The sequence below is a fragment of the Protopterus annectens genome, chromosome 14.part0 (assembly GCF_019279795.1).
Source record: "Protopterus annectens isolate FY-2018-M chromosome 14.part0, PAN1.0, whole genome shotgun sequence".
NCBI classification, from domain to species: domain Eukaryota; kingdom Metazoa; phylum Chordata; order Ceratodontiformes; family Protopteridae; genus Protopterus; species Protopterus annectens.
Genome location: NC_056748.1, coordinates 922,318,504 through 922,333,073, shown reverse-complemented (window position 1 = coordinate 922,333,073; position 14,570 = coordinate 922,318,504). Strand labels below are relative to the sequence as shown.

Below are 14,570 nucleotides of genomic sequence, written 5' to 3'. Positions count from 1 at the left end.
TTCTAATCTGGGACAGGAATAAAAATAAGACAAAAACAGACAGCACTTGGTAGAAGCACAGGCTGTATGTATCATGCATCTTAGCATGGATAATCTTCCTTATAGGTTAATCCAAGTCTGTGAGTGTAGCGGTCAATCTGGGATAATCATTCCTATTAGGAGGGTTAAACTTAAATATTTGAAGATGTACATAGTTTTGTGCATTAGTAGTAATATGTTTTATGGGTGTTCTGGGAAGGTGTTTATTTTCTGTTTGATGGTTTTCACTAAAACAAAAATGTTTTGTAAGATGTGACATAAGTTCAAATGAATATGACAAGAAAAACAAAAGTTATATACTCACCATAATGTTCCATCTGTGTTATCTATTTTCATTCTTCCTCAACTGAAGGGTTCGGATCCGATCCCTCAGATCTAACTCAGCCATTGATAAAGCATGTGGAAAACAAAAACTCATGAGTTTCTCCCTTACCCACAATGCACCAACCCCAGTTACCTCATATTTTTTTGCTGCTGTAATAGAAAGTAAAAGATGAAAATTCCTATGGAGAAGCTATATCCGGAGTTACACATACAATAAGGACAAATAAGTCCATAAACACTCAATCTTCCAAAAGTCTTTAGGGTGGGGGTTGGTGGGGGGGAGTTGAGGAAGAATGAAAATGGACAGCACAGACGGAATGTTATGGTGAGTACGTAACTTCTTTATTGGATGTTGTCATTTTTCATTCTGTCCTCAACTATGAGACAGAGTCCCCACGTACATAATTTTCAGGGCGGACTCAATGAAAGATATTCCAGAGCACCAACAGAACCAAAAGATGCCCTTCCTCTGGAAACCAGATTTAATTTCTGAGTAATAAATGTATGGGAAGTAGCCCCAGTAGCTGCTGCACAAATATCAATGGACATTCTAGATTGAAATATCGAGGAAGTTGCCATGGATCTAGTAGAATGAGCACGAATTGTATTTGTCACAGTGATGCACAATTTGTTATACACAAAGGAAATGCAATTGGTTATCCGTTTAGATAGTGTAACTTTGGTAACTAGTTTACCCAATAATGTGGGTTCTGTAAATGAAAAACAGTTGATCCAATTTTCTGATGTTCTTAGTCCTATGTAAGTAAAAACACAACTGCCTGTGAACATCCAGTAAGTGTAGTGCATATTCACCTTGGTTAGAAAATCTGGGGAAGAATACAGGCAAATTAATAGACCAATTAATATTGGATTCTGAGACCACCTTTGGAAGGAATGGTGCATTGGTACGTAAAGTCACCCTGTCCCTAAGAAGAATCAAGTATGGGAGTTATGAGCATAATTCTTGGATCTCAGACATGTTTTCTGACTTAAGTAATGACTGCTCAGAAAATTGCCTTCCATGAAATAAAGTTAAGGTCAGAGGGAGGTGTGGGCTCAAATGGGGGTTGAGTAAGGTACTGCAGCACTACATTTAGGTCCCAAGGAGGCATAGGATCTTTAATGGGAGGCCTTAAGAGTAGTATGCCTCTTAAAAATGCTTTGCTTAACTTATGCGATGCTACTGACCACAAGACCAAATTACTCCTTTTTACCCCAAATAAATCCATATCCACACCTCCTACCTTCACTATCACCTCCAAAAATGGGACCACAATCTACCCTCCCATTACACTAAGCTGCTCGGGGTTGAAATAGATAATCTAAACTTTAATGTCCATATCTCACAAACCATCACAAAGGTACATAAGAAATTAGGAACCCTATACAAACAAACTGTTCCTATCAGACCAAGCTATAATCTTCTTAGCCCAAACCCACCTCTTGTCTACCCTAATGTATGCATCACCAATCCTAATTCTTATCACGAAAACAGATCTAAACAAACTAGAATCATGTTACAATAAAATTGCAAAATTTGCCAACAACTTAATTTTTAGAAGTTATCACTGTCATGCCCTGAAGCAACTACAGTGGTTAGAACTCCCTCAGCTAATTAGCTATCACCAATTAGTCCTCACCTTCAACATAAGGAACCCTCAGAAAACCCCAGCCCTAAACCAATATTCTGCAAATCACCCTCTAAGCTCATCCAACAAAACTCTGCTTTGCATAACCAAAGCCAATAACACTGCAGGGAAAAATCTGTTCTCCCACACCATTGCTAGGGAATGCAATAACCTCCCCCGAAGTATCTCCTCTGCACCATCCATCTCACTTTTCAAGACATCACTAAAGTCACACCTCTTGCAATCATGGCTCTGTCCCTGTATCACACAAAATCTTTTCTGCTCTCCTCCTAACTTGCCACACCTCATTTTCTCACTGCTTACCTCAGCTATTCTGTACTACTCAAATACTCCCTATCAGGAAATACTACCCTTCAAACTATTTCTCATGCTATGACATATCTCCCGAATAGCATTATTTTCCAGATTCCATTCCTTCATTTTTATGCTTTGTACTACCAATAGGGAATTCAAAGTTATGCTATCCATATACCAAGCTTGCTCAAATCAATCTAAGGTACAAAAAAATCTCCTTGATTGTATATATGCCACTGTATAGAAATTTTCTATCATTCGTGGATTATGTGTTGTCATATAAAGACATGGAGCTCTGATTGTATATATGCCTCTATACAGAAATTTTTTTTACATCTGTTGTATTTGTACTGTTATGTTATGGAGCTTTTCTCCCCGGGCCTCCGCTGTAAATAGACCTTGTTCCAGTCGGACTTTCCCGGTAAACAAATGTAAAATAAAAATAAAATACTGACGAGCGATTTACCCCAACATGCTGTTAACTGAACTCTAACTGTAGAAGAACTAGCTCCTTCAAAGATATGCGATAAAAAATCCAATATATTATGTATGGGAGCTGTAAAAGGTTCAATATTATGTTTTAAAGCCCAAAAAATAAGAAGTTAAGTACTCACCATAACTTTCTATGTTTGTTGTCCATCTCACCTATATTCTTGCTGGTTGGGTTCGGAGACATACTCGTCCCAGACTCTGCTGAATACTAAAGCTCGAGGCTAACCCCCATCCAATGATGCTCTGGGCCAAATCGCCAGATCTTGTTTACAAGTGGAAGACAATCACAGAAAATTTGTAGATATATATATATATATATATATATATATATATATATATATATATATATATCTATCTATCTATATATATATATATATATATATGTACATATACACACACACACACACACACACACACACACACACACACACACATATGTATATATATATATATATGTGTGGGTCTACTTCATTTGCCTTAACTTCCAATTGACTGACCCCATTTGACTGACAAGTATTATTGGCAGTCTCAAGAGCACTGCAAGGCAAGTAAATGGAATACGTCCCCTTCCCCACTGCAGTGCGACCCTGGAGTTAAGAATATATAGTTGGGGGGGGGGTGTGGGGCAAAGCCCCCCACTAACTTTTGTTTTACTAAGCAATATTAAAGCAAAACCACACAATATAATATGAATCTGAGTGGGGGGCTGTGCCCCCCACACCCCCCTTACTATATATTCGAACTCCAGGGTTGCACTACAGTGGGGAAGGGGACATATTCCATTTACTTGCCTTACAGTGCTCTGGAGACTGCCAATAATACTTGTCAGTCAAATGAAGTGTCAGTCAAATGGGTGTCAGTCAACTGGAAGTTAGGGCAAAAGAAGTAGGCCCATACACACACACACACACACACACACACACACACACACACACACACACGCACATACACATATATATATATATGTATATATATATATATAGATATAGAAATATATCTATATATATATATATATATATATATATATATATATATATATATATATATATATATATATATATATATATAGATATATATATATATATATATATATATATAAAACCTTATAAAGATAGAAACAGAGGCATACAACCTTATAAAGATAGAAACAGAGGCTCCAAACCATCAAAAAACTATATGCATAGTATATAGTTATCCACCAGTTCCTCCAGGAATACAGGTTGGAGGAAGGAGGGTAGGACACAAGAATATAGGTGAGATGGACAACAAACATAGAACATTATGGTGAGTACATACCTTTTTAATGTTATGTTATCCTATCTCGCCTTAATTCTTGCTGGTTGGGACAACATCCCTAGCACCTTTAACCTAGGGTGGCTCAAGAAAAAAGACTCTTTGATACAGTGGATCCAAAGGAGGGCCTGTTCCAGGAGGGCACATCTACTTTGTAATGAGTGATAAAGGTATGAAGTCTCACCCATGTTGCGGCTGCACAAACAGAATCAATAGGAAGTTTAGCTTGAAAAGCTGAGGATGTTGAGACTGCCCTAGTGGAATGTCCTCTTACCTTTCCTGGTAGTTGCTTAACCTGCTTATTGTAGCAGAAAGAAATGCAATCAGTAAGCCACTTAGATAAGGTTACCTAGGAAACTGGCAATCCTTTCTTTTTGTCTGAAAAGGACACAAAAAAATGGTCGGATTTCCTGAAATCTTTTGTTTTGTGCAGGTAAAAGCGTACTTGTCTATAAACATCCAGCTGGTGCAATTTATATTCTGCCTTGTTGCTATAGTTTGGAAAAAAGACTGGCAATTCAATGGAAAGGTTCAGATTATTCTCTGAACAGACTTTAGGAAGAAACAAAGGATTAGTTCTCAAAGAGACTCTATCCTTGTGAAAAATGATATACGAAGGACGAGTAGAGAGCTTGTAACTCCGATATCCTTCTGGCAGAGGTTATGGCTACTAAAAATAAAGTTTTCCATGACAAAAATTTAAATCACAAGATGATGCGAGCTCAAAGGGTGGTAAAATTAGCGAAGTTAGCAAAAGATTTAGATCTCAATGAACTGGGGGTTCTCTGACTGGGGGTCTGTGTAAGAAGGTACCTTTGAGGAAAGCCTTACATAACCTTTGAGACATAATTGGGACTCCCATTTCTCCACGGCTGCCAGCTGAACGCTAATGGTAGCTGCAAAAGCTCCTTCTTCAAAAAGTTTTGTAAGAAAGTCTAAAATTGCAGATATGGAAGCTGTAAAAAGGCTCTATGTCCTGTTTTGCAGCCCAATATGAAAATCTTTTTCACTTACTGGAGTATAATTTCCTCATGGACGGTTTATGGGAAGAAATGAGAATATGACTCGCTGCAGGGGAAAAAGGGTAACACCTAGCTATGCATGGAATTGGAGCAGCCATACTGTCAACTTGAGGGTTTGGACAGATGAATGGAACTCCCACAAAGAATGGGTCAAGAGGTCTGGAGTTGGATCTAGAATCCAAGGTTCCTCCAGCAGATGGGTCCTGAGAAAGGGGAACCAAACTTGACAAGGCCAGTAAGGAGCAATGAGGATCATAGTGCTTTCCAACAGTCTGGGTTTCTGAATCACTTTGGGGATTAGAGGGAAGGGGAAAGGCATAGAGTAATCCCAGGGGCCAATCGTGAACCAGTGCATTCCTTGGTGACTTCCCCGGAGGGGGAATGAGGGCAAAGTAGTTGCTGCATTTGGTATTCATGGATGTGGTGAATAGGTCGCAGCAAGGCTGGCCCCATTTCTGGAAGATCACTTCCACAATTTCTGGTTTCAGGGACTAATCGTGAGGCATTAGAATCGGTCTGCTGAGCTTGTCCGCTATCACGTTGGATTTTCCCAGGATGTGCGTTGCTATCAGACAACATTGAGAAGCGATCGCCCATTGCCAAACTCGTTGTGCCTCCCGACATAGAGGTTAAGATTTGGTTCCTCCCTGCTTGTTTATATACCACACTACTGACATGTTGTCTGTCTGAACTGCAACCGTTCCCCATGAGAAGAGTCCTGACATGCCTGCAACACAGAAAGCACTGTTCTCATCTCCAGAACGTTTATATGCAAGTGGCTTTCGTGATCTTGCCATAGGCCTTGGACTGTCATTCCCAGATAATGCCCCCCCCACCCGATCTGGGAAGCGTCCATGGTCAGTACTATGTTCGGTTGAGGAAAAACAAAAGGGCGGTCCTGATACAATTGATCTGTCTGCAGCCACCAAAGAAGATCTTTTTTGCATGACTCTGTGATGACAATCTGATGTAACAGAGGAAGAGCTTGCACTGACCACTGAGCAAAGAGCAACCATTGTAGTACTCTAATGTGTAGACGTGCTAGCGGGACTAGGAGGATAGCTGCTGCCATGGTACCCAGAACTTGCAGCACAAATCTGGCTTGAACTTTTTTCTTTGACATCAAAATACTGATTTGCTGGTGAAGGGACTAAATTCTGTCTGGGATAAGTTTTGCTGTCATGCTTTTTGAATCCAGATCTGTGCCTAAGAAGGTAATATGTTGAGACGGCGACGAAGCAGATTTTTTTAAGTTTACTGTGATGCCTAGTCTGGTGCAAAGTGACTGGTTTTGTCCCTCGTTTGAAATAGTAGATGCCTGGTGGTGGTGGTGAGGAGCCAGTTGTCTAGATATGGAAACACCCAGAATCCCTGACGTCTCAAGTGAGCCGTGACCACTGCCATACATTTGGCGAACACTCTGGGGGCTGTAGTGAGATCAAAGGGCAAGCCTCTAAATTAGTAATGACTGGCTCTCAGCTGAAAGCCTAAGTGTCCCCTGGATTGCCTGTCCATCTTTATATGGTAGTATGCATCCTGGAGATCTGTTGAGCACATCCAATTGTCTTTCCCAATAAATGGGAAAACTGACTGCAGAGTTACCATCCGGAACTTTGACTTCTTCACTGATTTGTTTAGCTTGCTGAAATCTAGAATGGATCTCCAGTCCCCCATTTTTTTTTGGAACTAAAAAGAATCTTAAGTTCCGGATCCTATTTGGTCTGCGGGGACCTCTTGGATGAGTCTTTTCTCTAGCAACGAGATTACCTCTTGTGTTGCATGGTCCTTTTGGCTGGGTGGGACATCCGGTAAGGACCAATTGTTTGGTGGGGAGGTAGAAAAGGGTATGCAATAACCTCTGGATATTATTGTTTGTACCCATTTGTCTTGGGAAATTTCTTGACAGGCATTTGGGTACAGTGACAATCGACCCCCGACTGCCTCCAGAGAAAAGCAGATGGGCCTCCTTTCAGGAGCGCTGGAAGGACCTGTCAGAGAACGTATCTCTGTCGTCCTGGTTTTGCAGACCCCCTCTGCCATGAGGTCGGCATCTTCCATTATAACTTCCCCCTCTGCCCCTGGGGGGGAAGAGTCATCACATGCATCAGAAAAAAGCTTTTTGGGACTTGCAGAACCACATTTTTTTGCCCTTTTGACCTTTGGGATAAGGTCTAGACGGGGCAGAAAAAAGGACTCCCACAGCAGATAAGGTTTACCCGTCCTGCTCACACCTGGTTAAAGTATCTTTCACCTTTGCTTCAAAAAGGCATGAACCATCAAAGGGGGCGTTGGTGAAGGAAGACCTAAAGGGTTCGGCAAAATTGCAAAGGTGCATCCAGGAATGTCTCCTGAGGGAAATTCCTGCTGCTGCCGCCCTACTAGCTCCATCCACCGTGTAAGAAATCAGTCTCATGGAGGAGTATGCAACAGAAGTGAGGGTGGAGAGCTGTGGAGACGCTATCTATGGACACCGAAACTGCTGTACCCTGAAGCAAATCTCCTAGCCCCTGCAGGAGATCTCTTTGAAGTCTCATAAAATGGGCAAGGTAGCTCAGCGACCATAGGGTAAAGGCCATTGAAGAGAAGGTACGCTTTCCATATCTGTCCATAATCCTAGACTCTCTGTTAGGAAGATGAACAGATGAAGAGGTCTCTGAGAGTTCTTTCTTGGTGGCTGCCGCCACCACCATGGCATCTACAGGGACACCTTTCATCAAAAATTCCTTATCCAAGGAGGTGGTAATAAACTTGTTGGGCCTGCTCGGGACAGGCTCCACTGTATACGGCAATGTCCAGGCCTTACGGGATATGGTCCCTATCAGTTTGTCATAAGGGGGAGTCACTCAGGAGGTGGAAGGGCGAGACCAAAAAGCCTCCAGGTGTCAATTCATCCTCTGAAGGGCTGATGGGTTGCCAGTCACCCCTCTGCTTCAGGATTTCCGGGATGTCAGCAAAGGATGCATCCTCAGAGGGGGACCTTGGGGACCCTTCAGACTCATACAAGTCAGTATCAGAGGTGACAGGCTCAGGGGAGTCTATGTGCTTCCTCTTGCACAGTTTCTTCCGAGGGACCTACTCGGAGGGGTACTCCAGGAAGGTTTCAGAAGAGAACACCACCAACAGGGGCTCCCTGAGGCTCCAGGTGTCTATGCCTAGGGGAGGCAGAAATGAAGAGATCATCACTGGCACCTGGGCGGGACTAGAGACTGGATCTGACAGTGGGTTGGTCTGGAGTGACAGCGCCTTCTCCATCAGCTCAAAAGCCTTCCCACCCCACCCTAAAGTGGCTCTCAGCTCTGAAGCAACAGAGGGTCGACTCCGAGGCAAGGCAAGTGGCTCCGAAGCTGACGTGGGAGCCAAACTCAACCTAGCGGAGGCACCGAGAGGAAGAGTTGGGTCGGACAACAGTCTGTACCAACCCCCCCCCCCCGGACCCGACTGGCGAACGTCGGCTCCCAGATCCCTCGACTTCCGATGGAGCCGAGGAAGTTAGATCAGTCAGCATTGAAGATTCCAACGGGGCTCTCAATGCAGACGGTTCCACTACTATCGGATCCGAGCTCTCCAGCTTCGAAGATGCTAGGGTGGTCGGAGGAGGAATCACAAAGGGGCATGTAGGTATGGACAGCTCAGAGACCTTCGGGTCCGGAGACAATAACATTTTTGCCAGGGCTGGTGTTTTGAGTAATCTTTTCACTACCCGCTCCACGTCCTCATCAGATAAGTTCCTGGAGGAGTGGATGGATAAGGAAGGAGATCTGCCCCGGTCCAAAATGGGCGATCTCAAGATAGGCGAGACAGGATCCAGTTCTGGGGAGTGTCTTCTACTCGACGCTTCTGCCCGGTCTGAGTATACTGTTGGAGATGCAGAAGTAATGGTTGTGTCGGAAGAGAGAGCCCTTGATTCTGATGTCACAATCTTTTTAGGTGTATCAGTCAACAAAGCCGAAGAAGCCGGTCTTTTGGTAGGCTGCGTCTTAGAGGAAGAAGGGGAGGAAGATTTGGAGTTCCGGCCCTTGTCTAAAGACTCCTGAAAGGCCCCTTTCATTAAACCCCTATCAATTAGTTTCCTCTTCCTTTCATAGAGCACCCTGCTACTGAAGGCATGACAGATAGTGCAGGGGTCCTGTAAATTTACCTCACCGAGGCAGCAGATGCAGCTAGTATAGCCATCGGTGGGGGACATTTTCTGGGTACATCTATCATTTTTAAAACCAGATTGTCAATGCTCTCTTCTTTTTCTTTAGACATTATACAAAACAGAACAGCTACAGAGAAGTAAAGTGAAAATAACTACTACAAGCATAAAAATACCTTATAGGAAAGGATTTTTTTTGACAGAAGAAATGAAGGAAGGGAGTGACCCTCTAAGTCAAGAGAGCCCTCTAACTTAAATGGTACTCTCTAGGATTAGGACAGGGGAAGAAAGAGAATCTTCTAGTTAAAGATTCTCAAAAACGAAGAACACAGAGAAGAAAAGGGGGAGGGAGAGCGGCCCTCTAACTCAAACAGGCCACGAGAGCCCTCTAACTTAAATGGCGCTCTCTAAACTAGGAAAGAATAGAGGCAAGACCTAATGCAGACTCACGATAACTGTTAAAGTTGAAGAGAGAGAAAAATCAAGGAAACAACAGTGAAAAATATTAAATTAGTCTACTTAGCCAACAAGCCAGCCAGACAGCAACCTCGGTACTTGAGCGGCAAACAAGATCTGGGGATTCAGCCCAGAGCATCATGGGATAGGGGTTAGCCTCCAGCCAGTGGAAGCTCTCGAGCTTTAGTATTCGGCCAAGTCAGAGCCAAGAATGGCTCTGAACCCAACCAAGCAAGAATTACGGCGATATAGGACAACATAACATCAAATCTTTTCCATTTAGTGTACAGTTTCTTGCTGGAAGGTTTATGGGAAGACATCAAAATATGATGGGACAGGAGAAGAGAGTATTGGTTTGTCTATCAATGGAATTTGAGAACTTCATGCAGTCAGCCTGAGGTTTGCCAAATCTGGGTGTATCGTGCATGGTGGGTGAGACAGAAGGTCCAGAGTTGGATCCAGAAACCACGTGGTTGAATCAGGTGAGCCAAAGAAGCAAAATCAAATTTGTCAAGGCCAATATGGAGCAATGAGGATGACTTGCTCTTCAAACTGTAAGCTTTCTGAAGAAATTTGGGAATTAAACAAATGGGCAGATACATGTACAGGAGACCGGGGGTCTAATCGTGAAGTACAGCATTCCTTGGAGATTCCCCCTCTGACAGGGGGGAATTAGGTTAAGTAGCTGTTGCACATGTTCAGGGGGAATCAAGCCAAAGCTGGACCACTGATGGAAGAACTTGTCTAGAATTTTCTTGTTGAGGGACCATTTCTGGAGTAGAAGAATGCACCTGCTCAATTTGTTTGCTATTACAATGGATTTCCCTGGAACGTACATTGTTAAGAAAAAGTGGTTGGAAGATAACACCCACTGCCACCCCCCCGAGAGCTTCTTGACACAATGGGTAGGATTTGGTTCCTCCTTGTCTGTTGCTGTACCAGACGAATGACATGTTGCCCTTTGTATTGCAATGGTCCCCAAAGGGAGCGCATTCTGGAATGCCTGCAATAGTAACAACAATGCTCTCATCTCTAGGACATTTTTATGCAATTTGGCCTCCTTGGGGACCAGGTGCCTTGGACTGTCTTCTCCAGATAATGCCCCCCCCCACCACCACCATCATAACTGGGAAGAGCCTGTGGTCACTATGGCCTTGGGCTGGGGGGAGGATGGACAGTCTAGAAGTACTTGATCTGAAGGAATCCACCATCCCAGGTCTCTCTTGCACATCTGAGTGATTCTTATCTGGTAAGACATACACTGATGAATTGACCACTGGGTAGCTAGCATCCACTGAAAAACTCTCATGTAAAATCTGGCTAGTGGTACTAATGTAATTGCTGCTGCCATATGATCCCAGGGCTTAAAGGAACAGATGGGCCGAAATCGTAATGTTGCAGATTATATTTTTGACTTGTAACCTTATTGTCTGAACTCTTGATAGTGACAAGGGTACAATGGTACTTTTTGTACTGAGAACTGCTCCTATAAACTCTAGGCTCTGGGTAGGTTGTAGATGAGATTTCTTATAGTTTATGGATATCCCTAGAAACAAGCAAGTCTGGAGAACCTGGTTCTTCGCCAATATGAGTTGATGCCTGGTCGGAGCAGATATCTGCCAGTCATCTAAGTATGGAAACAGTCAGAATTCCTGCAGTCTGAGATGAGCTGCTACTACTGCCATGCATTTGGTAAACTCCCTGGAGGCTGTGGCGAGTTCAAAGGACAGTACTCTGAACTGGTAATGACTGGCTCCCAGTCAGAAGCATAAATACCTTCTAGACCATCTGTTCATCTTTACATGATAGTACACATCCTGAAGGTGTAATGGGTACATCCAATTGTCCTTGCCCAAAAAAGGGAGAATGGCCTGAACCATGACCATCTAAAACTTGGTTCTTTGAACTGCCTTGTTTAGTTTGGTGAGATCCAGAATTAGTCTCTAGTCCTGTTTTCTTTGGCACTAAAAAAAACTTAAGTTCCAGATTCTATCTGGTCTGAACGGACCTCTTGGATTACTTTTTTCTAGCAGCTTTTGTACATGAATTGCTGCTTCTTCCCTCTGACTGGGTGGAGTACCAAATATTTTTCTTGAGACTGGAGAAGGAAGGGAAAAGGGCATTACATTTCCTCTGCAAATAAATCCACTCCACCCAAGTATCTTTTGTTACATCTAGACAGACTCTCTGGTGCAGGGATAATAGTCTCCCAACTGCCTCCAGAGGTGGGCAATTGGGCCTCCTTTCATGAGCACTGGTAGGGTTTGTCAAAGAATGATTCTCTGGAACCCTGGTTCTGCAGGCTACCTCTACCATGTGGGTGGCTATGTCCATTAGAGTTCCCTCTTCTGACTCTGAGGGAACCTCCTCCACATGTCCTGGAAAGTACCCTGAGCCTTTTTGAACCACATTTTCTAACACCTTGCTGATTCCTGGAAAAGGTTCGTTGAGGAGTCAGAAAATGCATGCCCATGGCAACAGAGTCCTTCCACCCTTCTCACACCTAGATACCATTCTCCTTTACCTTTGTGGTCAAATAAGAATGTTTTGTCAAAGGGGACATTAACGAAAGAGGACTTGAAGGGCTCCGCAAATTCACAAAGGCACATCCAGGCATGTCTGCTTATGGAAATGCATGAACTCGCTGCCTTTCAGGTTTCCTCTGCTATGTTTGAGATCAACTTTATGTATGAATTGGATGTGGACTGAAGGGTAGTCAACTGGGAAGTCAGAGTCCTGAACCTCCTCAGAAACAGCACTTGAGAGGGTATTTGATAACTCCTTAATCAAATCCCACAGTCATCTTTTTTTTTTTGAAAACCATTATTGAATCACTTGTGACATAGGCACATTTACATTTATATAAAGTAATCAAACTGTATTAAAGTTAAAATGTACAGGCCCATTTCAATACTAAATCTTTACTATAAAGTATTCATGTCTATAAAGCTAAAAGAATGGCAAAAGAAATGCCAAAATTGATAGATATACATCAGTTTGGTTTTGTGGAGGGAAGGCAAACATTTTGACATTAACAGAACATTGATGATCCAGAGGGAAGCAGAATGAAAAAAATACCATTGTTGTTGGTGGGTCTTGATGCAAAGAAAGCATCTGACAGAGTAAGCTGGGACTTCATGAGAAGGGCAATGGAAGCATTTGCATTTCCTGAAAAAATTATAAGGTTGATTAGGAGGATATATGAGAGGATTGGAGGTGAAAAAGTGGGTGAGGTCTTCTGTGATAATTTCTGCTAGAGCAGAGGAAACAGGCAGGGATGTCTTCTTTCCCCTTTGTTATTTGCATTATAATTAGAGCCACTGACAAAGAAAATAAGGTACTCAGAAATTCAAGGATACATTTGCTATGGTAGTCAAGAAGAGCTGGCTCTATTTGCAGGTATTATTTTATACCTGACAAAACCGGTGTTGTGGAACATTTTGAGACAGTTACATATCCTTTAGGGATGCAAAATTAATGAAGCTAAAACAAAGGCAATAGCGGTAAATTATGTACCAACATATGAATTGGTTCAACGGTATCCATATTTATGGGGATATGATAAAATGAAGTATTTAGGAGTATGGACTAAAAACAATTCTGGTATGGCAGCTAAAGATATGTGGGAAGAGACTAAACAAAAGATAATACAAAAACTGAGAAAATGGAAACTTTGTTATATGGATATGAATAGTAAGACATAAGCAGTTAAAATGTTTTAGTCCCATTAGTTTTATACACAGGTCAGGCACATTTTTATCAACCAGAGGAGAAGCTGTGGATAGCAATTAATAAAGACCTGAAAGACTATCTGGAAGGGGAAGACAGCAACAGTCAAGTGGTATAAGCAGATTCTTCCAACAGAACAGGGCGGATTGGGATTACCTGATCTGAAGGGGTATTTCAGAGCTACATAGTTAAGTTTCCTATACAGAGCAGAAGTTAGCAGTAGTACAAAAATATAATTCAAAGTGGAAAGGGATAGTGACGAAATAGGGGGCATATCAAGAAAAAGGAGAGACTGGAATTTTGGATGTAGGCCTTTAAGGAGAATAACAATCATACAGAATATTTATCTATAAAGTAGCAGAAAGTATCTTAAGAACTAAATCAACATGGGAATGGAGAAAGAAGATTCTGCCATTAGGGAAGACTGCAATTAGGGATATAGATAATAGGTAAGTGGGGGCTGAAATTTATTGGAGAAAACTGGCAATGGAAGCAAGGTATTGAGAGAAAATAACTGGAGAGGAAAAGATGATAGAATGGGAAGATGCTAAGAATTTATCTGAACTGCAGGTTAGAGATTGCTTTCTTTATCAAGGATTGATATCAGAGTATAAGCAAAGAGAAAGAAATAGGGGTGTCCTAAATGAAAGACCAGCACTGGTAGAGTTTTTAGTAGATGCTAAAACATAAGCTGCCATTAAAAAGGAATAATTAGTAGAGCATATAAAATATTGCATGATAACTATAAGAATCAAAGAAACAATGGGAGAATATATGCATGTATCCCAAATATGCAACAAAATCTAGGAGATTTAGGATTTTTGCTTGAGAATGTTTACATGGATCTTTTTATATCCCAAGTAGACTCCAGAGTATTTTTTCCTCAGGTAGACAGCAAATGCTGGAGGTGTGACAGGGAAGAAAGATGTAATTGGGAATGTGTTTTATGGGAGTGTGGTGAGTTAGCAGACTTTAAGGATTCCTTGCAGGATACATTGTTGGAGATGCTGGGTGAGCAGATAGATGCGACAAGGGAGATGATTTTTCTGAGCCATGATACAGAATAGGAAATGACTAGATATGGTAAGGCCTTGCTGTGTCTAATTATGGTGGCTGCCAAAAAATCAATTACTA

General features: G+C 42.2%; 1 protein-coding gene across 1 annotated transcript in view; it reads right to left on the bottom strand.

Annotated features, from left to right (window-relative positions):
• The window catches only part of LOC122789343 (CREB3 regulatory factor-like), a 1,518,167-nt gene that overhangs the window by 320,377 nt on the left and 1,183,220 nt on the right, over positions 1–14,570 (bottom strand). The window lies entirely within an intron of this gene.